Here is a 23,693-nt window from a genome sequence, read left to right as displayed (position 1 = left end):
ACGCTGACCTGGCGCTATTCACAGATGCGTCAGATAACACGGTTGGCGCCGCACTTCAACAACGAGTGGATGGCGCATGGCAACCGTTAGCATTCTTTTCTAAAAAGTTGACAAGTGCTGAGAAGAAGTACTCTACTTATGACAGAGAGTTATACGCTATTTATGCCGCTGTAAAACAATTTCGACATAATTTGGAAGCGCGACCATTCACAATATATACCGATCATAAGCCTATTGTGTATGCATTTGCGAAGAAAGATAAACAATGCACTCCAAGACAGTTCCGCTACCTGGATTTTATCGGTCAGTTTACAACCGACATCCGACACATTAGCGGAGAACAAAATATACCTGCCGATGCAATGTCTCGCATTGAAATTGATCCAATTGAACGAGGAATTGATTGGAAGGCTTTAGCCTTATCTCAGAAATCGGACGACATTTTATCATCGCTACTAAACAAAACTGATTCGACGCTACAGCTCAAGCTTGTACAGCTACCTGGGCTCGAAGAAAGTATTTATTGCGACATTTCTACTCCGTCTGTCCGACCTTATATTACTGAGCCTTTCAGAAGGACTGCTTTCAATTCAGTTCATCAACTTTCTCATCCAGGAGCCAAAGCTACTATCAAATTAGCTACGCAGAAATTCATCTGGCCGTCTATCAAATCAGACTGCAGAGAATGGACTCGAAGCTGTTTAGAGTGTCAGCGTGCTAAGGTTACGCGTCACGTGTCAGCCCCTGTCGGATCATTCGCACCGCCTTCTACTCGCTTTGAACACGTGCATATAGACATAGTTGTAATGCCAATTTCAGAACGATGCAGATATATTTTAACTTGCATTGATCGTTTCTCTAGGTGGCCTGAAGCTATACCTATTGAGAATCAGGAAGCAGAAACTGTAGCATGGGCATTTTACTCAAATTGGATCGCACGATTCGGCGTACCTCTACGAGTCACTACAGACCAAGGCCGAAATTTTGAGTCGCATCTCTTTAGAAGCTTAAATAATCTGATTGGTACGACTCAACTGCGAACTACTGCATATCACCCAGCTGCAAATGGAATGATTGAGCGATTTCACCGCCAATTAAAAGCTGCGATTAAATGTCATCAAAACGACCAATGGACACGAGTTTTACCTACAGTTATGATGGGTATTCGCGCAGCATTCAAGGACGATCTGCAAGCTACGCCCGCTGAAATGGTTTACGGTGAAACCATTCGCTTACCTGGAGAGTTCTTAGTACCCAGAACAACCAGCGATTGTGATGCATCGGATTTCGTCACTCAATTAAAAACTAACTTTTCTAATCTGCAACCCGTCGCAGGAACTCGACATGGACGTAATAAAATATTCATATTCAAAGACCTGAAGACAGCTAGTCATGTGTTTGTCCGTGTTGATGCCCCTAAACGAACCTTGCAATCGTCGTATGAAGGTCCATTCGCCGTTATATCAAGAAACGATAAAACAAACGAGGACATCATGTAACCGTTTCGGTGGACCGACTGAAGCCAGCCTACGTACTAGCAGATAACATTGAACCGTCGCACGAGTTCCAAGACGACTCAGCACAGTTCATTGTGAAGCCAACAACCTGCACTACAAACAACAATGCGAGTATAGCTAGAGCACCTGCACCGATTGTACAACAAGCGCCGCCTATTAATCAGGACCAAATCAGGTAGACGAGTCCGTTTTCCGGATTATTACCAGGCAGGTCTCAAATAATTAATGTGTGTAAGTAGTTAAGCTTAATTTACCTTTTTCTGTAATATGTTTTTATATCATTATTGTTTCTATTGTGTCTTCACCATGTATTATCAATACATATTGGTTGTTGTAGTTATTTTAGCGTATATGTTACTAACATAGCACTTAAGCGAATTGTAACTAACAATTTTATCCACTGTTCATCTAGAATTGTATTTTTATTATTTGTATTTAGCTTTACTTCATTCCTTTTTAGTTTGTAATATGTTTACCTTTTTCCATGTGTGTTTTTACCAATTGTTCTTTCATTTCTGTTTTTCTATCGTGACTTCATCACTGGTAAGGGGGTACTGTAGGGACTGCGTCCTACATTCGCCCAAGCTTAGATGATATTAAACAAATAATTAAATAAATAAATAAAAAAAAATAAAGGTTTACAGTTCTAACCTAACCTAACCTAATTAGAATTTACACAAGTAATCCGTCGGTAGCCTAAACTAACCTAAACCTTCTTTTACCAAACCTAACTTGACCAAACCTAACTTCTCATTTCAAACTAACCTGCTTTCACCTAGTCTTCGTTCAAGTTATGTTTTAACCTAAATACCTAAACTTACCTATCCAAACTAAAGCATCCTACATATCGTATACATACTTACCTATATTGTGCATATTGTATTGTGTTATTTTATTTATAATAATAATAATTTAGTTTTACTTATTTCTAACTCATTATTTTTGTCTGCGATAAATGCAATTCAACCTAATGTAGCCTTTTTTATACTTAAACTGTTCTATCTTCTTAACCTTAGCATGTAAGTATGTCTCATTATCTAATACTATATAGTTTGTTTTCACATACATTTTTATGTTCTTTGTAACACGATAGAAAGTAAACTCGTAGCTACTTGTTTCTTTGTATAATTAAAATAATAACGAGGCGTGTGAGACATTTCTTGTGCACTTGTTTTCATTGTTATAACAGCTTAATTGCTTTATTGATAGACGTCTATTATATTTTATGCTGACAATGGATTATTATGTGGATATAATTTGGGTTTGAGTACAGGGAGCGTCTGTTTAGATGAACTTGATGAGACATGTTACTTTGTATGATTTTAAAAAAATAACGAGACGTGTCAACTGGTTTCAACATGATTTAGTCTAATACGTCGGCATTTCTTGTGTGTTGGTATTCATTGTTATAACAGCATAATTGCTTTATTGGTAGACATCTATTATATTTTATACTGACAATGGATTTATTGTTTCCTATTATGCTTTTGAATTTGGGTTTTAGTAAAGAGAGCGTCTGTATTAGATGAACCTGTTGAGACATGATTTGAACGATACTGTATCCTGCTCACTATCACAGTATAAAAGCCGAAGAGAAATGGCTTTGAGTAAGTATTACTGTCGTGGCAGTCCTCTGTATCAGAGCTCCTTGTATCTACTGCAGTATATAGAAATATAGTGTTAATTCAACAGTGAAGTGTTTAAGTGTTTATAGAAAGACCCAACAATGGATGTAAGTATGTCTTTTATTACCGTAACTTACTTTGTTTTGTTTTCACTTGTGTTCTTTGTGTTTTAATTATCAAGATTGTAGACAGTGTGTAAATTATTGTTTTATATTGTTTCAGTTCACTGAAAATACTTTCAAGAACTATTACTACCCGGATGATAATAAAGACGAATCAAGCGATGAAGAGGGTACGCTTGGTCTCAAAGTTAAACAAGCCATCGCAAAGAAACGTTCAGGAAACAATATCGATAGCTTCTTTGAACGACCTAAAAAGCAGTCTAAAGTTGTGAAACGGTCTTCAAATGTGAGCAAAAGTTCACCAGACGGTGTTGCAAACTTGTCATCCGGACAAGACGACGGGGCCTATGCATCACATTTGATTAAAATCGAGATATATGATATGCATAAAATCAAAAACGTCCCACCCATGGAACACTGGAAGCATGCGGACTTCAGATTGAAATATTTTGCGTTGGAAGACGATTTGGAGCTACAAAATACGCGAAATATTATTTATAACATAACAAAGCAATTAGCTTCTAAGGACAGTAGTGTGAAATATTTTATAGATAATAAGAAACAGTGATAGTTATAATTATTAATGATAGTAGTAGCTTAATGATTGTGTTAACGTATTTCTCATTTTTTACCTCTCCTTAAGTACATTTTCCATGTAACAGATTATTTTTATTGTATCACATTACAACAAGTTTTAATTTAATACTTCTCATTTGTAAAGATTACAGTCCCCACTCTTAGAAATCTTATATCTGTAGTCAACTATTTAAATGAAAGAAAGCACTGTATGATTTCTCATTTCATAATGGACTCTTTGAGTTGTGATGTCTACGATCTTGAACTTATCAGACTCTGTGAAGAAATAGAAGAAAATGAAGATCTATGCGAGGCTGCCCGTCTTGTGAGCCAACTACATCGAGAGGCGTAAGTAAAAGTATTCCTGTTCATACATGTTTATAACTCTTAACCAGTACCTGTTTAACAAAGGATGGGTTCCTCCTAACTTGTTGTGACCAGAACTTATTGTTAGGATAAACGTGGGGTGGGAGAGTGCTGGTTATATAAGCGGGGTATCTCGAGTTCATATCATTCAGTGTTTTGGTGCCGTGCTTGTACTGTGATATCCTTTTCCATAATGGTGTTTACTTACTATCATATTGGTTTCACTTTGCCTCGTGATAAGATTGAGGAATTAAGTAAAGAATTTATTTTAGCATATTTTCATAGAAATATAAGAATGTGGTATATATCAAACAAATTACCTCACTCGTTACTGGAAGATTCTGATATTATACCGTATTATACACCATGTGATGGGCATATCAAAAATTCCAAGGGGAATACTCAGTCATCAGATGTGATTGATGGAGTTTTGATGATGCGGGCCTATTGTCAGCAGTGTCGAAAAGACTTACGTTAGTATATACAACCAACCGTTTTAGTAATTATTTTTATTTTATCTGACATTAAGATATTTATGTTTATTATGTATTGTTATAGATCTTCTCAAATAGGACGGGGAGTAAAAAGGACAGCTGCAGTTTTGGAGACCGAAGAATTCTTGGTGAAGAAAAACCGTTCAGCAGCTGCTGAACCTGTAGCATCAACATCATCCGAACCAGTTCCCGATGTCATTGTGAGTACAAATAATAATCATGAAATTGAATGTTCTGTGTGTAATAAGTTTGTTTCTAAAAGATATTTTAAAAATCATTTAAATAGTAATCTTCACAAAAATAATGTTTTAAGGGCTGACATTGAATGGGTTAATGTTCAGTTCATTGAAAATGCTTTTCAGAATAGGGTGGCCACTTACAGAATACTATTAAATGAAAATGTTCACCAACCATTTACTCCCGAATCCATTTTACTAGGAAATAAAGATAAAAGTAAACTTTATTTTGAATGCGGATTTTACTCAAGAGAGCAAACAAGTAAATAATACATTTGATTTCCAATTATGTAACAATGTAGTTGATGTTAGCAGCGACAAAGATGATATTTTCGAGTCAGAGGGGCTACCGCGAAAACCGAAATTCGCAAATTGCGGGGATCTTACTCTTTTACTCCAATGAAGGCGTAATTAGAGTGACAGAGAAAAATGCCCGCAATTGACGATTTTCGGTATTGGCGGTAGCCCTACTGTTGTTAAAGATATATTAACAAAATTATTTAACTTTGAGAGAAAAGACAGTGGATGGAGTTTAGTAAAATTTAACTATCTAGATGTCAATGTAAACAAATTTAATCCATTGCGTGGTTCTTCCTATATCGAATTACCACGTGATATTCAGAACAGAAAAGCAGTTATTAATGTAAAAAATAATGATCATGAATGTTTTAGATGGGCTGTATTGTCAGGCTTGTATCCACCTACAAGTCATCGTTCAAACACTACGAAATCGTATATAGCGCATAAAAATAAATTAAATTTTAGAAATTTAACTTTCCCACTTAAGGTTGGAGATATTCAGAAATTTGAAAAAATGAATGATATAAGTATAAACGTTTTTGGTCTTGAATACAATTCGATAAGTAAAAAACATGACGTAGGAGGCCCATTACACTTAACAAAGTGCAAAAAAGCTACCCACTTGAATTTATTGTACATATCCAAAGACAGTAAGGGGCATTATTGCTATATCAAAAATTTATCTAGGTTAGTATCTAAACAATTATCAAATACACAGCATGCTGCACATATTTGTGATGGTTGTTTGTCGAACTTTACAACTCGCGACAATTTAATGAATCATCAAAGAAACGATTGTTTCCATGTTTGTACACATTTACCTTCAGAACAGGATAAAAAGAAAAACTGGTTCAATGAAAACGTTTCCTCCAATATACTTACTTTCGATAATTATGAACGTAAATTAAGGGTACCTTTTGTTATTTATGCTGATTTCGAGGCCTTTCTAAACCCGATTCAAACAGGTACAATTAATCCTACTACATCCTCAACAACAAATGTACAAAAACATGAGGTATATAGTTTTGGATACTACATTAAATGTTCTTATAATGATAAATTGTCAGTGTACAGAACATATAAAGGCAAAAATTGCACCCAGGAATTTATGAAGTATATGGAACAAGACTTAAAGGCCATTTGTAGGAGAAATACTTTTGTAAAAACTCCATTGCCTTTATCTAATGCAAATAATGTGCATATTGCTCAGAGTAGTACATGTTATATTTGTGATAAAAATTTAAACGAGGATTCAGTCATTTCCTATAATTACCATACTGGTCTTTATGAAGGAGTGGCACACACATTTTGTTCTGAAAAATACAGGGCACCTAATTTTGTACCTGTATTTTTCCATAATTTGTGTAACTATGATAGTCATTTTATAGTGCATGGGCTTGGTTTGGCGGAAGGCGACATTGAACTGATTCCAGAGAACAAAGAGAAATACATTTCATTTTCTAAGAGCTTACAAATAAATAATCGCACAATTAAATTGAGATTTGTCGATTCACTTAAATTTATGTCCAGTAGTCTTGACAAATTGGCAAAAAACTTGTTGCCTGAACAATTTCATGAATTAAAATTGAATTTTTCATGCGAGGAGGATTTTAAACGCTTATTACGAAAGGGTGTCTATCCCTATGAACACATGTCATCATACGATTCTTTAAACTTAACAGCTCTTCCCTCTAAAGATGATTTCTTTAGTTCCTTGTCTGATAGTCACATCTCAGAAGAGGATTATGATCACGCAAAAGATGTTTGGTCTCATTTTCAATGCAAAAATATGGGTGATTATTCTGATTTATATTTAAAAACTGATGTTCTATTACTAACTGATATATTTGAAAATTTTAGAAAACTTTGTCTTAAGACGTATGGATTAGACCCCGCTCATTATTATACTGCTCCGGGATTAAGTTGGGATGCAATGTTAAGAACTACAAAAATAAAACTAGAACTCCTAACTGATATCGATAAAATAGCTTTTATATCAAAAAATATTCGAGGTGGCATATCACAATGTAGTAATAGATACGCGAAGGCTAATAATATTTTTTTGGAAGATTATAATCAAAATATCCCATCGTCATTTCTTATGTACTTTGACGCAAATAACCTTTACGGGTGGGCTATGTCTCAATGTCTTCCTACCGGTAAATTTGAATGGGTAAATACAGATACTGACTTTAATATATCTGATGACGCTGATCATGGTTTAATTTTAGAAGTTGATCTCGAATACACTAACGAGTTGCATGACTCTCATTCAGATTTGCCATTTTGTCCTGAAAACGTTTGTTTGGGTAATTCCAAAGAAAAAAAATTAATTCCTAATTTAAATAAAAAAAACGAATTATGTCATTCATTATAGAAATCTAAAACAGTGTTTGAAGAATGGTTTGAAATTGAGTAAAATCCATCGCATTCTTAAATTTCAGCAGTCTATGTGGTTAAAAAGTTACATAGATTTGAACACCCACATGCGATCACAGGCATCATCCGATTTTGAAAAAGATTTCTTTAAACTAATGAATAATTCAGTGTTCGGTAAAACCATGGAAAATGTTGCAAAACGCGTAAATGTCAAATTATTAAATCACTGGGAAAATCGAGGAAAAACGCAAGGGGTTCAATCTTTGATAGCGAAACCTGAGTTCCATAGTTTATCCATATTCTCTGAGAATTTAGTGGCCGTTCAATTGAATAAAACTAAAATATTTTATAATAAACCGATTTATCTGGGATTTTGCGTATTAGATATATCGAAAACTTTGATGTATGACTTTCACTACAGCTACATGAAAACCAAATATCCAGACAATCTTAAGCTTCTTTATACAGATACTGATAGCTTAGTATATCAAATTTTCACGGAAAATTATTACGCAGATATAAAATCAGATCTTAATTTATATTTTGATACATCTGACTATCCTCCTAACAATAAATATGATTTGCCGTTAATAAATAAAAAGCGATTAGGGTTTTTCAAAGATGAAAATAATGGTAGAATTTTAAAAGAGTTTGTAGGTCTGAGATCTAAAATGTATACCTTAGATGTTGAAAAATATGACGAGAATGATGAGAAAACTGACAAATACGGTGTTTTATCAAAAGCCAAAGGAGTCAATAAATGTGTTACAAAAAAATTTACTCTTGACAATTACAAAACGTGTTTATTTAATAAAAATTTGCAACGCGCTCAAATGCTAAGATTTAAGTCTATAAAACATATAATATTCACTCAAAAAATAAATAAAATATCATTATCGCATGAAGATACAAAACGGTACTTATTAGAAAACTCTTCTGACACTCTAGCGTGGGGTCATTATAAAATACCGCAATAATGAAAAAGTTTCAAAGTTGTAATATAATCACACAGAACATTCGAATTCCAAATTATTGTTTGTACATTGTATATTTTTTAAGGTATTACTTGTAAACATGTAAAAAAATGTATGAATTTTATTTTATTGTATCTTTTAAGGTATTTTTGTAAATATGAAACAAAAAAATAATGTTAAAAGTGTGATCATAAATAATAAAAAAAAATTTACGTAATCATTTTGTTTTGTTTTTTTGTCTACTATATCTGAGTTGTTTAAATAGTAATCATCTTTCTGAATATTACCATTTAAAGTCCATCCGTTAACATATCAACACTCACCCACACACATACACACATACACATAGATTACGATATTTAATAATGATTCACTTTTATCATCCTTTCACCACCATTGTCGCAGGTCCTAGTGGGTGTGGTAAAACGCAATTTGTTACAAACTTTTTGAATAACTCCAAAGAGATATGTAATGTTGAATTTGATGAAATTGTTTGGTGTTATGATGAAATGCAACCTCTCTACAATCTGGAAAATGTAAATTATAGTCAAGGAATACCAGATTTTTCAATTTTTGATGGGAAGAAACCTAAACTTCTTATTATAGATGATTTGATGAGAGAATCAGATGGACGAATCGTTGACATTTTTACGAAAGGTAGTCATCATAGAAACTTAAGTGTTTTTTATATTACACAAAACGTATTTCATCAAGGTAGAGGTCAACGTGATATTTCATTGAATACAAGCTACATTGTATTTTTTTTAAATCCCAGGGATAAAACTCAAATACGCTACCTGTCACGACAAGTTTACCCAGAAAACTCAAAGTTTGTGGACGAAGCCTACAAAGATGCTACAAAGGAGGCTCATGGTTACCTCATGATTGACCTGAAACAAAATACAAATGACATATGCCGTTTTAAAACAAAAATATTTACGTTTGATGGGCATTGCACAGTGTATGTACCTAAAAAGGGGTTTAAATATGATAAAAATCACCATATTTTAGTCAGTTCTACATGATGCATGTAAGAGTAAACACATATAAACATTTACTTGAAGCATTGCAGTTGCTTAAACCCAAATATCGTACTGCATTACTTAAATCTTGTGACGATGAAGAGATCAACATTATTTGTGAGTGCATTTATAACGTCCTAAATGGGAAAATTCCATTAGAAAAAAAAGAAAAGACGAAACTAAAAAAATATAAAGATATTTTAAGAAAATTAGTTTCGAAAGGGAAACATAAAATAAGAAAAACTGTTATAGTTCAAAAAGGAGGTGCATTTCTACCTATTATTTTAGGTGCAGTTTTAAGTGCTTTAGTGAACTCTTTATCATAAACAAAATGGAAAACACAAAAAAAATGTTATTAGTTGAATCAGATTTTATTGAAAGGCTGAAACGGAATGAGAGTCCACCCGAAAATTCCTCATCTCGGCTAGATGGAGAGATGCAAAAAATCCTTAAAAGTAAAATGAATGATCGCGAAAAGTGGACGTTATATTCTCAAGCATTACAAAGATTTCTACATTTTATTGAAACAGATCGAAAACCGTTTAGAATACCCATCGTGATGGAGGGGGTAGATCAAGTCATCAACGAAAGTAATGATATTATAAAAACAAAAGTGAACAAAAAGGAGGAGATTGAAAATAATGAGTCAGTTACAGATAATGTAACTGAAGCAGCCACACCGTCATCGTTTAATACACCACCTGGCGAAATAAATCAAGAAATAATGCCAATTAGTCCGTCAAAAATTATAAACATATTACCTAAATCTTATGAAAAAAAAGCTCGAACGTTGTTAGATTACATTGTTTCAAGTAAACCGAAAATTTGGTGGAAACAGACGAAGTGAAGTTGTTATAAATAACCAAACCATTCAAAATAGTAATATTACTGATTTGGTAAGCGACACCGTTAGATGTCTTAAACGTCCTAAGCCAATTGGATGGGAAGTGTTTGCTTTACTTTTAAAAGATATCGAAGTTCCTAGGTCATGCATAGGTAATCCTACAAATTTAGCATTTATTAATGGTACTCCTTTGATTGAACCCATTACCCCCTCCACATCTGTGAAGACGAGAGCCTCAACAGATAAAGATAATAACACTTCTACGCCTCTTGCTACATGGGAGCAAAAGCGATCCGGAAAGAAAATAGAGTGGGAAAGATGGACTCCTTATTAGATATTAACAGAATCTATTATGACGTCTCTAATCCAGCTGGCTATAGCAGTTTAAATAATTTATCAAAGGAAATGAAAGGTCAAATGAACAAAGAGGAAGTGAAAAAATGGTTACAATCTCAAGATACGCACACGCTGCATAAACCTATTCATAGACGATTTACTAGAAATAAATACATTCTCTCGAACTTTAATGAACTTTGGCAAGCTGATTTAAGTGATATGAGTACTTATAGTCAATATAATGATGGGTACAAATATATTCTTTGTGTTATTGATGTGTTCAGTAAATATGCTTTTGCAAGAGCCATGAAGAAGAAGGATTCAGCAACTGTTAAACAATGTTTTGAAAGCATATTTACTGAAGCCAACTCTGTTCCCCGTCACATCCAATCTGATAAAGGTACAGAATTTGTTTCAAAGGCGGTTAGAGATTACTTTAAGAGCAAAAATATTAATTATTATACCACTAATAATCCCGACATTAAAGCAAGTATAGTAGAAAGGTTTCAAAGAACCCTTAAAATGAAAATGTGGCGTTACTTCACTCATAAGAATACATATAACTACACAAATATATTACAAGATCTTCTACATTCTTACAACCATAGCTATCATTCTAGCATTAAAATTAGAGCTCCCGATACACGTGTTACACGCTGACACGGGTACCCGTGTTCTTAAGCCCGCCGGGCTTAAGAACCCGAACTACACGAACCCGCCCGGATTCGGAAACGTTTACACGGGTACCCGTGTACACGGGTACACGGATACACGAAATAACGGATCTTATTTACCCGCCGGTTCGACCCTTCACTCTCGTGTAGCGGAGATTCGTGCTATGAAGACATACGATTGAATATGTGGAAGGTTAGGAAGATTCGATTACCTACTTTGCAGTTTTACTGGATTGATTTGTAATGTCAATAATAGGTAGGTAAGTACAATTTGTTTCAATAATCATAAGATTAAAATTAACAATATCTCAGTAACCGTTGACTTCATTGTTGGTATTTCAGTTTCTTCATTGATGTAGTTTTTTGATAATTAAAGTAAACCTAAATACCACCACCACCATGTTACCATTTGTTGGGACGTCAGTCTTTCCGTGACCACAGCTGGTGCAACTCAGCTGAAACGTCGGAATTAAAGGTAAAAACAATGAAATTATATCGCGGTAGACCCGTTTGTGTAATTAAATATGTGTACAAAACGCGAGAGTTTAAAGTGTTATATAAACCTAAATGATTATTTAATACAAAAGTAGATAGTTATGCTTACTGAAACCAGAGTTGGGCATTATTCGAATCATTTTTAATCTAAATAATTATGGTGAGATTAATATTCGCGAATAAATCATTCGTTTAGAATTTCGAATAAGAAATGAATTATTCGAATAAATTACACGAAGGATTTTTGTAATACACACTCAGATGGCAAATCTGAATAGGTATGCAACTGCAGCGTATTTTAGAGCCAAGGAAAATTTTGGGAAAGGCCCCAACTGACCGTCGCCATCCATGGTGGGGACAAATGGGAATTGTTTATATGCAGCGCCTATTCCCATTTGTTCCCGGCCGGGACAAGTGAGAATACATCCGATATTTGTGTAAAATATTATTATGTAGGGTCTACCCATATGTTCCCCGCGGAGATAAATGGGAATTCACCCATTATTGGTAATTATTAGTAATATGGGAATACACCAATAATGGGTGCATTTATCTCCAATTCACGTGACCTACGCCATGCACGAGGCGGGGACAAATGGGAATGTTTATATGAATTTTGGTGTTACCATTTGTCCCCGATATTGGCGTTGCCATTTGTCCCCACCTCAAAAGATTTCTATGCAGCGTCTTTCCCCATAAGTTTCTCGCGGGAACAAATGGGAATACACTCTTTATTGGTGTATTCCTATTTGTTCCTGCCCTACGTGACCGCCGCCATACGTGAGGCGGAGACAAATGGGTACGATTTATATGCAGCACCTATTCCATCAGTTCCCGACGTAGACAAATGGGAATACATCCGAAAATTGTGTTCCCAATTATCCCCACCCCAATAAGGTGGGGAAAAATGGAAAATATTTTAATGCAGGGTCTTCACATATGTTCCCCGCGGAGACAAATGGGAATTCGACCATTATTGGTAATGATGGGTGCATTATTTGTGTATTCCCATTTGTCCCCGATTCACGTGACCTACACCATACATGAGGCGGGGACAAATGGGTATGTTGTATATGAGTTTTGGTGTTCCCATTTGTCCCCGATATTGGTGTTCCCATTTGTCCCCGAGGCGGAGACAAATGGGTACGATTTATATGCAGCACCTATTCCATCAGTTCCCGACGTAGACAAATGGGAATACATCCGAAAATTGTGTTCCCAATTATCCCCACCCCAATAAGGTGGGGAAAAATGGAAAATATTTTTATGCAGGGTCTTCACATATGTTCCCCGCGGAGACAAATGGGAATTCACCCATTATTGGTAATGATGGGTGCATTATTGGTGTATTCCCATTTGTCCCCGATTCACGTGACCTACGCCATACATGAGGCGGGGACAAATGGGAATGTTTTATATGAGTTTTGGTGTTCCCATTTGTCCCCGATATTGGTGTTCCCATTTTGTCTCTCGCGGCGTGGACAAATAGGAATTCTTCCGAAAATGGTGTGTTCCTATTTGTCCCCACACCAATAAGGAGGGTACAGATAGGAAATATTTATATGCAAATCCTATCACTTCTGTACCCGGCGGGGACAAATGGGAATACATCCGAAAATGGTGTGTTCCCTTTTGTCCTTACAAAAATAAGGTGGGAACAAATGGGAAATATTTATATGCGGCTTCTTTTCCTATATGTTCCCCGCGGGGACAAATGGGCATACACCCATTATTGGTTATAATGGGTGCATTATTGATGTAATCCCATTTGTCCCCTATCCACGTGACCTACGCCATACATGAGGGACAAATGGAAATGTTTTATATGCAGCGCCTATTCCCATCGGGGAACAATAAGAATACACCCGTTAATGGTGTGTTCCTATTTGTCCCTGCTTCAATGAAGTGGGGACAAATGGGAAAGATTGTTTGTCTTTTCCCACATGTTCCCGAAGGGGACAAACGGGAATACCCCCATTATTGGTGTTGTTCTCGCCCCCAGTTGTTCTCGCCCCACGTGACCGCCAATACATGAGGCGTATTCCCAGTTTCCACACCTCAAATCAATCAACCAGATAAACCGATAGAAAACATTTTCTTTTTACTATTGGGATATAAAACAGCTAAATAGTTATTTTGTAAGCTAACTATTCGACAATATTATTCGCAAATAATTTATTCGTGGGCTATTTTATTCGCCGAATAAATTATTCGCGAATGAATTAAACACGAATGATCATTCGAAAAAATTATTCGTCATTCGCGAATGATTTGGTAATTCTCATTCGTAATTCGTCATTCAAATGAATTTTGCCCATCTCTGACTGAAACTACCACGAACGGAATATGTTATATTTTCCTTTAACAAAATCGCATTTTGCTGACTGTTAGCAAAGTACCCTTGTTCGAGCTGCTGAGGTGAAAAATAAATTAAATTGGTACAACACATATCAATCACATTGAACATCCATATATACATTACTACAATCTCCGCTACACGCCAAGGACGGGTTAGGCCCGCGTGTATTTAAGGTCCGTTTCGCCGTGTACACGGGTACACGGGTACCCGGATACACGGATCTTAATTACACGTGTGCACGACTACACGTGTAGAACGGGTCAGAAAACCGTGTACGTGTAGTTCGGAAACGGGTACCGAACACGTGTACACGAAACCCGGACACGACCGCGAGCCCTAATTAAAATGCGCCCAGTTGATGTTAGCTCTAATAATATTATGACTGTTTGGTGTAATTTATATGATCGCAAAAAAGATAGGCAAATTTCATTAGAAACTAAAAAAACTAAATGTAGGTGATCATGTTAGAATCACTAAATATAAGCATGTGTTTCAAAAAGGTTATGAAAGTAATTGGAGTGATGAAATATTTATTATTGATTCGATTATTAACAGATCGCCACGAGTTGTTTATACAATAAAGGATTTAGAAGGTGAACCCATCATTGGTACATTTTATTCTAAAGAATTACAAAAGGTAACTTACCTCCCCTCCAACGAGTATAAAATTGATAAAATAATACGCTCGCGTCGAGTTGCTGGCAGAAAGGAAATACTAGTTAAGTGGCAAGGTTATCCTAATAAATTTAATTCTTGGATACCTGAATCAAACTTAAAGAAAATATGAGTGAAAATAGTTTTTATCTAACTTTGTTAAGTAATAGTTCATCAGATTACTACACGGATAACACGACTGCACATTTCTTAACTAAATTACCAAAGACCATTAAATTGGATGGAGAATGGGTAGTTGGGTTGGTGGAATTTCAATATCCTTGTTCCATGTATAATGTTCAAGAGCACGAAAACATCATTTATTTAAAGAAAAAGGTGTTATCACCCACCGATAAAACTACAAAAATAGTAGATATAAAAACTCATATATCAGCCACTACATATGATAATATAGATCATTTTCTTCAAGCGTTTAATGAAAACCCACAGTTAAAAAATAACGTAAAATTTCGATATGATGGATTAACAAAACTGGTTGGAATAGCAACAACAAATAAAGAAATAACATCTATCATTACAACTCCGATACTAAGTCTGCAATTGGGTTTTAAACCGAAAACAAATTTAAAACAAAATACATTAGGAAAAAGCCCTGCAAATTTATATTTAGGTTTACCATCTCAAATATTTGTTTATACTGATATAATACACCCACAAGTAGTCGGAGATGTTATTACTTCATTACTCAGAATAATACCTTTAGATCCAACTAAGTTCATTTATGGAGCTTATAAAACTCACATCTTCTCACCCGCTCATTATGTACCAGTTTTACGAAGAGAGTTCGATACCATTGAAATAGATATAAGAACAACGACTGGTGTCAGAGTACCATTTCAATTTGGATCTTCTTGCGTGAAGCTACACTTTCAACGAGTAAAATGATTTACAACAGATCGTCAGTCTCTTGTCCTTACGAACATTATTATTCACACCAAGCCGGCTCTGGGATAGGTATTGTCTATAAGGGAGTTCCATATCAACGAGGACATGGTATAGGCAGTTTTTTGGGTGGACTATTTAGATCAGTGCTCCCTTTGTTATCTAGCGGTTTAAAAACCATTGGAAAAGAAACCTTAGGGGCAGGGGTTGGTTTGTTAACTGATATGGTAAATTCTCGTCCTATGGATAGTTCCATTCGATCACGATTTAAGGAAGCGAGCGCTAACCTAAAAAGAAAGGCTGATGAAAAAATTGATTCTCTCATGTCAGGATCTGGGTATAAAATGTCGAATAAAAGAAGAGAACCACTCATTACTCGAAAAGCATCGCGACGAAGAGGAAGTAGAAATAATAATAAAAATAACGATATATTTTCAAGTTAAATAATGTCATTTCTACACAGTCATTCATGTGAATGTGCAAAATCTGAATTAGATATATTTGCCCTTCCATCAACTCAAACAAGTATTGAAAGCGGACATTGGATTCATTACAAACCAATTTCATCTTTAAGTGATGATGGCCCCATTGAATTTCAAGTACCTGGATCAGGAGATGACTACATTGATCTATCACACACAATGTTACATATTACTGCTAAAGTATTGAATCAAGATGGGACAAAATTAAAAGCAGATGCCGGAGTTGGACCCACCAATAACTGGCTACATTCCCTTTTCAACCAACTTGATGTATATTTAAATCAAAAACTCATATCACCCCCAAACAATACATATGCTTACCGTGCTTATATGGAAAATCTTCTCAACTATGGACCGGCAGCCAAAAAAACCCATCTTACTTGTGGGTTATGGTATGAGGATACCCCAGGTTTTATGGATACCGTTGACGCCAACAATAAAGGATTTCAGAAAAGACTAGAATTTATCAAAGAGAGTGGAAGGAAGTGGAAATGATTGGACATTTGCATGGCGATATATTTAACCAAGAGAAATTCTTGATAAATGGTGTTGAATTGCGTATTAATTTAGTCCGATCAAAAGAATCATTTAATTTAATTTGTCATCAAGATAAGAAACTTAAAGTACAAATAACAGATGCTAGTCTCATTGTTAGAAGAACAAAAATCAATCCTAGCGTTTTGTTAGCCCATCAAAAAGTATTGGCAACAACGACCGCGAAGTACCCCATTACGAGAGCAGAAGTTAAGGTTCTCACAATACCAACAGGGGTCCAGGGTAAAACATTGGATAATATATTTCTCGGACAAATTCCTAAACGCTGTATTATTGGATTTGTATCAAATTCAGGTTTTAATGGAAATTTAGCTTTGAATCCATTTAATTTTCAAAATTATAATATGAATTCATTTAGCTTGTTTGTAGATGGTCATGAAATTCCTTCTAAAACATTACAACCGTCATTTAGTTCTGGTTTAATAGCGGCGGCATATCACACCTTATTTTCTGGAACTGGTATTCATTTTCACAACGAAGGTAATGGAATAAGTAGAACAGATTATGGTGGAGGATATTGTTTGTTATGTTTTGATTTAACCCCTGATTTATCTGCTAGTTCAACTTCACACTGGAATCTTGTTAGACATGGAAGTGTTCGGATAGAAGTACGCTTTGATTCGGCTCTAACTAGCACCATTAATTGTATCGTGTATGCAGAATTTGACAACATTATTGAAATAAACAAAAACCGTGATGTATCTGTAGATTATAATAGTTGAAAAACATAATTATATAAATACAATGTTTTCTTTCGTTTACTTTATTTTGTTGTAGTCATTGTTTGCAGCATCATCAAGACATACATTGTTATTAATTAAGTAATTATGGATACTAATGAGATTCAATTTTGTATGAAGAAATGAAACCCACTTTTTGAATCAAATGTTTTTGCTGCTAACAAATACAGACGCTCTCTTTACTAAAACCCAAATTCAAAAGCATAATAGGAAACAATAAATCCATTGTCAGTATAAAATATAATAGATGTCTACCAATAAAGCAATTATGCTGTTATAACAATGAATACCAACACACAAGAAATTCCGACGTATTAGACTAAATCATGTTGAAACCAGTTGACACGTCTCGTTATTTTTTTAAAATCATACAAAGTAACATGTCTCAACAAGTTCATCTAAACAGACGCTCCCTGTACTCAAACCCAAATTATATCCATTGTCAGCATAAAATATAATAGACGTCTATCAATAAAGCAATTAAGCTGTTATAACAATGAAAACAAGTGCACAAGAAATGTCTCACACGCCTCGTTATTATTTTAACTATACAAAGAAACAAGTAGCTACGAGTTTACTTTCTATCGTGTTACAAAGAACATAAAAATGTATGTGAAAACAAACTATATAGTATTAGATAATGAGACATACTTACATGCTAAGGTTAAGAAGATAGAACAGTTTAAGTATAAAAAAGGCTACATTAGGTTGAATTGCATTTATCGCAGACAAAAATAATGAGTTAGAAATAAGTAAAACTAAATAAAATAACACAATACAATATGCACAATATAGGTAAGTATGTATACGATATGTAGGATGCTTTAGTTTGGATAGGTAAGTTTAGGTATTTAGGTTAAAACATAACTTGAACGAAGACTAGGTGAAAGCAGGTTAGTTTGAAATGAGAAGTTAGGTTTGGTCAAGTTAGGTTTGGTAAAAGAAGGTTTAGGTTAGTTTATGCTACCGATGGATTACTTGTGTAAATTCTAATTAGGTTAGGTTAGGTTAGAACTGTATTCCTTATAAATCGAAATAGCTCCAAGAAGTTGTAAGATAATAAGATAATGCACCGCAAACAAGTACCTTTTGCAAATACATATCGCTAATACCTATTGCAAATACCTATCGCTAATAATACACACATAAAGAAGCCATGAATGGAGACGTCGGTGGGTGAAGGTAATGAGGGTCCAGGTAGTAAGCCCGGTAACACAATAACGCGCCCGAGTCGAGATCTAACAATAGAAAAGGGTCGATAAGCCTATTGTTACCGTGGTGAGCAAGGAGTATTGTTTAATTAGCGTATTTCGTAAATACTCGAAGGAGGCGCCGGGCGCTGCTGAGACCTAGCGCAATCAATTCAAATGGGGGGCTATTTGTTTTTTTTTTTTTTTTTTTTTTTTTTTTTTTAGGTTCAGCAGGGGCGGTGGATCGGCCCTGGGGTCAGGATCGGGGACCACTGAGAGGTGGGGCCAGAATCGGGGAATAGTTTCTACTAAAGAGTAAGTTCGGACTTCGGACAGATATATAATTTAGGTGGTAAAACCATAGCAAAAATTATCAAAGTCCGCCGGCTTTCATACAACAGGCACATTTGCAGACGTAAAATCAACGCAGCCCTGAAATATAAAGAGTGCAAGAGGAAGGAGGGACATCCAGTATATACGTGGTAGAACTCACTGAACCATGATAATCGGCACTATTCCAACAGAACCCCGATTCTATTATGACGACGATTTTGTATTATAGGCGATTACGGAGTCTCTGGCGATGAAGAGACCGAAAAAGCCACTGATTGGAATTCTTGGTCCTCCAAAAATTATTAACCGGTAGAAGAAATAGGCGCAAAATAAAAAAAAAAAGGTTCCGTAATTAACGGTTGTTACAATTCGCAATTTCCAAGTGGCCGCTATATCGTGTTCATAATAGCAAATGCATCCAAATATCTACGTCAATCTAAAATGAATAATAACTTTAAGTAAAAAAGGAAATTATTGTTATTTTAATACCAACATAAACAAAATTTATTTATCTAACAAAAATACTACAATTATAAAATATGTAAAGTACCTTTAATGTTGATTTATAATAATTATCAATTTGGCAGTGGGGTTTGGTATTCGTACCAAGGTGTTGGGAGTATTGCAAATAAAAGTTTAGACGCCGGAAAAAATAATTGTTCTATATTAACACTACTAAGAAAACTAAACTAACTAAAATTACAATATTTAACAAGTATAGGGAGCGATATAAGATCAAGCTCGACCCGTGATAAAGGTACAAGATAACTTGTCGAGTTGACGTCTAACTCAGAACTCATTCTGACTCCCCGCGATCCTGATGACCATAACTTTGCAGGTAAGCAACAGGCTCATCGGAATAGCGGTACAGGACCGATAACGGTTTTTTTTTTTTAGGTTCAGCAGGGGCGGTGGATCGGCCCTGGGGTCAGGATCGGGGACAACTGAGAGGTGGGGCCAGAATCGGGGAATAGTTTCTACTCTCTTTGGAGACTATTGAAACAGCTAGGTTTTAAGTATGGAACACTAGATGAAAGAAGAACAATAATCGAATCGAAACACCACGACTCGACTTATAAAATTAAGAGAAAAGTTCAATGAAAATATACGTTTGAAAAGATCGTCAGGAAAAAATATAGTATATCTTCCAATGGGTAAATAGTTAAATACAGATACTGACTTTAATATATCTGATGACGCTGATCATGGTTTAATTTTAGAAGTTGATCTCGAATACACTAACGAGTTGCATGACTCTCATTCAGATTTGCCATTCTGTCCTGAAAACGTTTGTGTGGGTAATTCCAAAGAAAAAACATTAATTCCTAATTTAAATAGAAAAACGAATTATGTCATTCGTTATAGAAATCTAAAACAGTGTTTGAAGAATGGTTTGAAATTGAGTAAAATCCATCGCATTCTTAAATTTCAGCAGTCTATGTGGTTAAAAAGTTACATAGATTTGAACACCCACATGCGATCGCAGGCATCATCCGATTTTGAAAAAGATTTCTTTAAACTAATGAATAATTCAGTGTTCGGTAAGACCCCAAGAAAGGTTACAGAGGCGATTCGCCACACTGTTCCTTTAAGGCTCCGTATTCAAGAGGTAAACGTTTAATTATATTACACATGGGTACTGTATACGGTTGGACATCCGAAGTTCTACTGAGTTCAAGTAAACATTTGAAAAACTCCAGTACTGACTATCATGAAGACATGCATTCCGGGTTGTTCGAGAAATGGTTTGCCGAGCAACTTCTACACAGCATTCCTACCAACAGTGCCAAGAAGAAAAAATCAAAAAATACAAGGAAAAATGATAGGTATAATCAATTTCATAACTAGACATTGCATTACCACAAAAATATATAATATCTTCAATATAGTAAGTCATCATTTTGAAAAAGAATATGTAATTGATAAGATGGCGCAAAAAGCTAGACATAAAATATTTAAACGGGTACTATTTATTATATCCAACTTCTTAACTACTGTCACGCCCGGATGCAACTAAGGTCTACTAATAATACCCCTTTTATATTTAATAGGTATTCCTAAGCACTATAAAATATTTACTAGCGTTTCGGAACATAATTTCAGACGAGAAGAAACGCCAAGAAACTGATCTGAATATTAATGTATGAAATACTGAAAACATTCTTGTATTAAATATGATTAAATACCCTTTAATCATATTTAATACAAGCTCAATTATCACTAATGATTTGTTTCGCCTCTCACTAGCGCCTTGTAAAAAATGTATTGAATATATCCTCAAATAACTTTGTTCCCCTACTATCTCAACAAATGTAATAAAATGTGTATATTTAATGTATGAGCCTCAGTATCACATCCATATGCTTTAGAAACTAGATTTTAATTAATTAATATATGTTGTTGTTTCAGGTCACACACAACCAAAATTTTGGCAAGATCATCAGGTCCAGTCGTCACGACAAGCATTCCTAGAGGGCCTTTCAACAGAGCTACGGGCACCAAGCGGAAACGGAAGAAGACTAATAATTAGTCACATTGGCAGCGACGAGGGCTGCGGCTGAGGGATAGGGCTGAAATGAGGGGATGAATAAAAAATACTGAAGATTATCACCAAGAAATGAATTCACAACATTTTGAAGAGTGGCTTACTGGACTACTGCCTAAATTAAAAAGCTCTCCGGAAGGTGACGCCACAGCGTCAGATCTTGTACCTATAGGCCGTGTAATAAAAATTGAAGACGAAATGTGCAAGTTATATGGATTAATTACCGGGTTTTAACAGATACGAAATCCTCCAATTGATTTTAGGGCATGCAGGATCTAGAGGCGATTGATAGACGGAGCAAAACTGCTTTGGCTCTTAAACTATTGATATCCAGATAATAGAGGGCATCCGAGGCACCAGCTTCACCAGTGACATCGCCATTGACGATGTAGCTACTTTATCGTGACCCCAATGTTAAGGCGCGTAGGGCCGACGGCCCGAAGCGTCCCATCCACCGAAGCTGGTACAGCCACCGGTGACTAAATACCATGGACAGATGAATAGAGTCAGCTTCGAAAAATGGACATACGAAATGTTATTGCCGAGCCTTCCTGCAAACAACGCTGTTGTAATGGACAACGCGCCCCACCACAGTGTTCAAGAAAATAAAGATCCTCCAAAATCTAGTACTAAACAAGCCATGACAGATTGGCTAGCCAAGAATAATATACAGGCCTACTGGCCGATCTTAGTATGAAAAAAGACTACTTATCTGACTCGTTTGAATTGCATAAAGCTCCTAAAAGAATATTTAAAATGGACGAATTCGTAAACGTAAAATTAATAAAATTAAAATAATTAATAAAACGGTTGAAGATGTTGGCGGTATTCACAACTCAACAATCTGCAAAATTATAAAAAGAGTGACTGAAGCCGCTTCTGCACTGAGACCAGACTTCATCTCACTACCAAAGTCCCGCGAGGAAATACTTGCCGTACAACAAGATTTTTATAAAATAGCTATTGCCGCTCCAATGTCGGTTTCCAAGAGTTATTACCGCTCTGGATTGTTCGCAGGTAAAATAAATTTCACCAGGTCCATGCAGAAATTTACAGGAACAGAAAAGGCAACTTTTCTTTAAATGTGCAATGCCAATTTGCAATTTTTGGACATTGTTACACGATGGCCAGGGTCAAGTCATGACAGTTTGATATTCGCAAATTCTGCTGCTAAATATGAGTGTGACAATCATACTTTTGGCAATGGCGTTGTCTTGGGTGATAGTGGATATTTTTTTAATAACTATTTATTAACTCCACTCAGCAATCCTTTGACTCAAGCCGAGCAGTTATACGATGAATCTCGCATCAGAACGAGAAATGTGATAGAGAGAACATTCAGCATTTGGAAAAGAAGATTCCCAGTTTTGAGTATTGGATTAAGGTGCAAAATACCTTTAGCCCAAGAGTCCCAAGACATCATTGTTGCTACTGCCATATTGCACTATTAAGCTTGCCCACAAAATGAAGGAGAACCACCGACAGGCACCTTCAAGACAGAGGTTCAAATTCCACCACAGTTAGTCTGGATTGAATGAATTCCAGTGTCTGAACTTGCCGGAGAGGAAAGAGGCAGAAACTCCAGGACTAGGGATGCCATGATTACATATTTTGGATCTCTAACAGGCAACTGAGATACAGTGCTTGCCAAAGAACCTCACAATCAAGAAATTTACTATTCTTATTCTATAATGTATTAGAATTGTTTATGTGTAATTTTCTCTGTAAAAATGCATGTTATTTTAGATTCATATTCTTAGCTGTGGTACCATGAAGAAAATACAAAAAAAGCTACCCACTTGAACTTATTATATATAACCAAAGAACGATGGAGATTTTTGCTTTATAAAAACGTACCCAGCTTAGTATATAAACAATTATCAAATACACAACACGCTGCACATATTTGTGATGGTTGCTTATCCAACTTTACATCTCACGACAATTCAATAATCCATGAAATAAATTACTG

At 35.4% G+C, this 23,693-nt stretch overlaps 1 protein-coding gene and 1 pseudogene across 1 annotated transcript in view; one reads left to right on the top strand and one right to left on the bottom strand.

Annotated features, from left to right (window-relative positions):
• Nucleotides 1–23,693, bottom strand: part of LOC134791246 (phosphomannomutase) — a 317,911-nt gene that overhangs the window by 155,845 nt on the left and 138,373 nt on the right. The gene's annotated exons all lie outside the window — the stretch shown is intronic.
• On the top strand, nucleotides 16,773–23,197 carry LOC134791811 (putative nuclease HARBI1; annotated as a pseudogene).

The sequence above is a fragment of the Cydia splendana genome, chromosome 6 (genome assembly GCF_910591565.1).
Source record: "Cydia splendana chromosome 6, ilCydSple1.2, whole genome shotgun sequence".
Taxonomy (NCBI): Eukaryota; Metazoa; Arthropoda; class Insecta; order Lepidoptera; family Tortricidae; genus Cydia; species Cydia splendana.
This window is presented reverse-complemented; position numbering and strand designations above follow the sequence as displayed.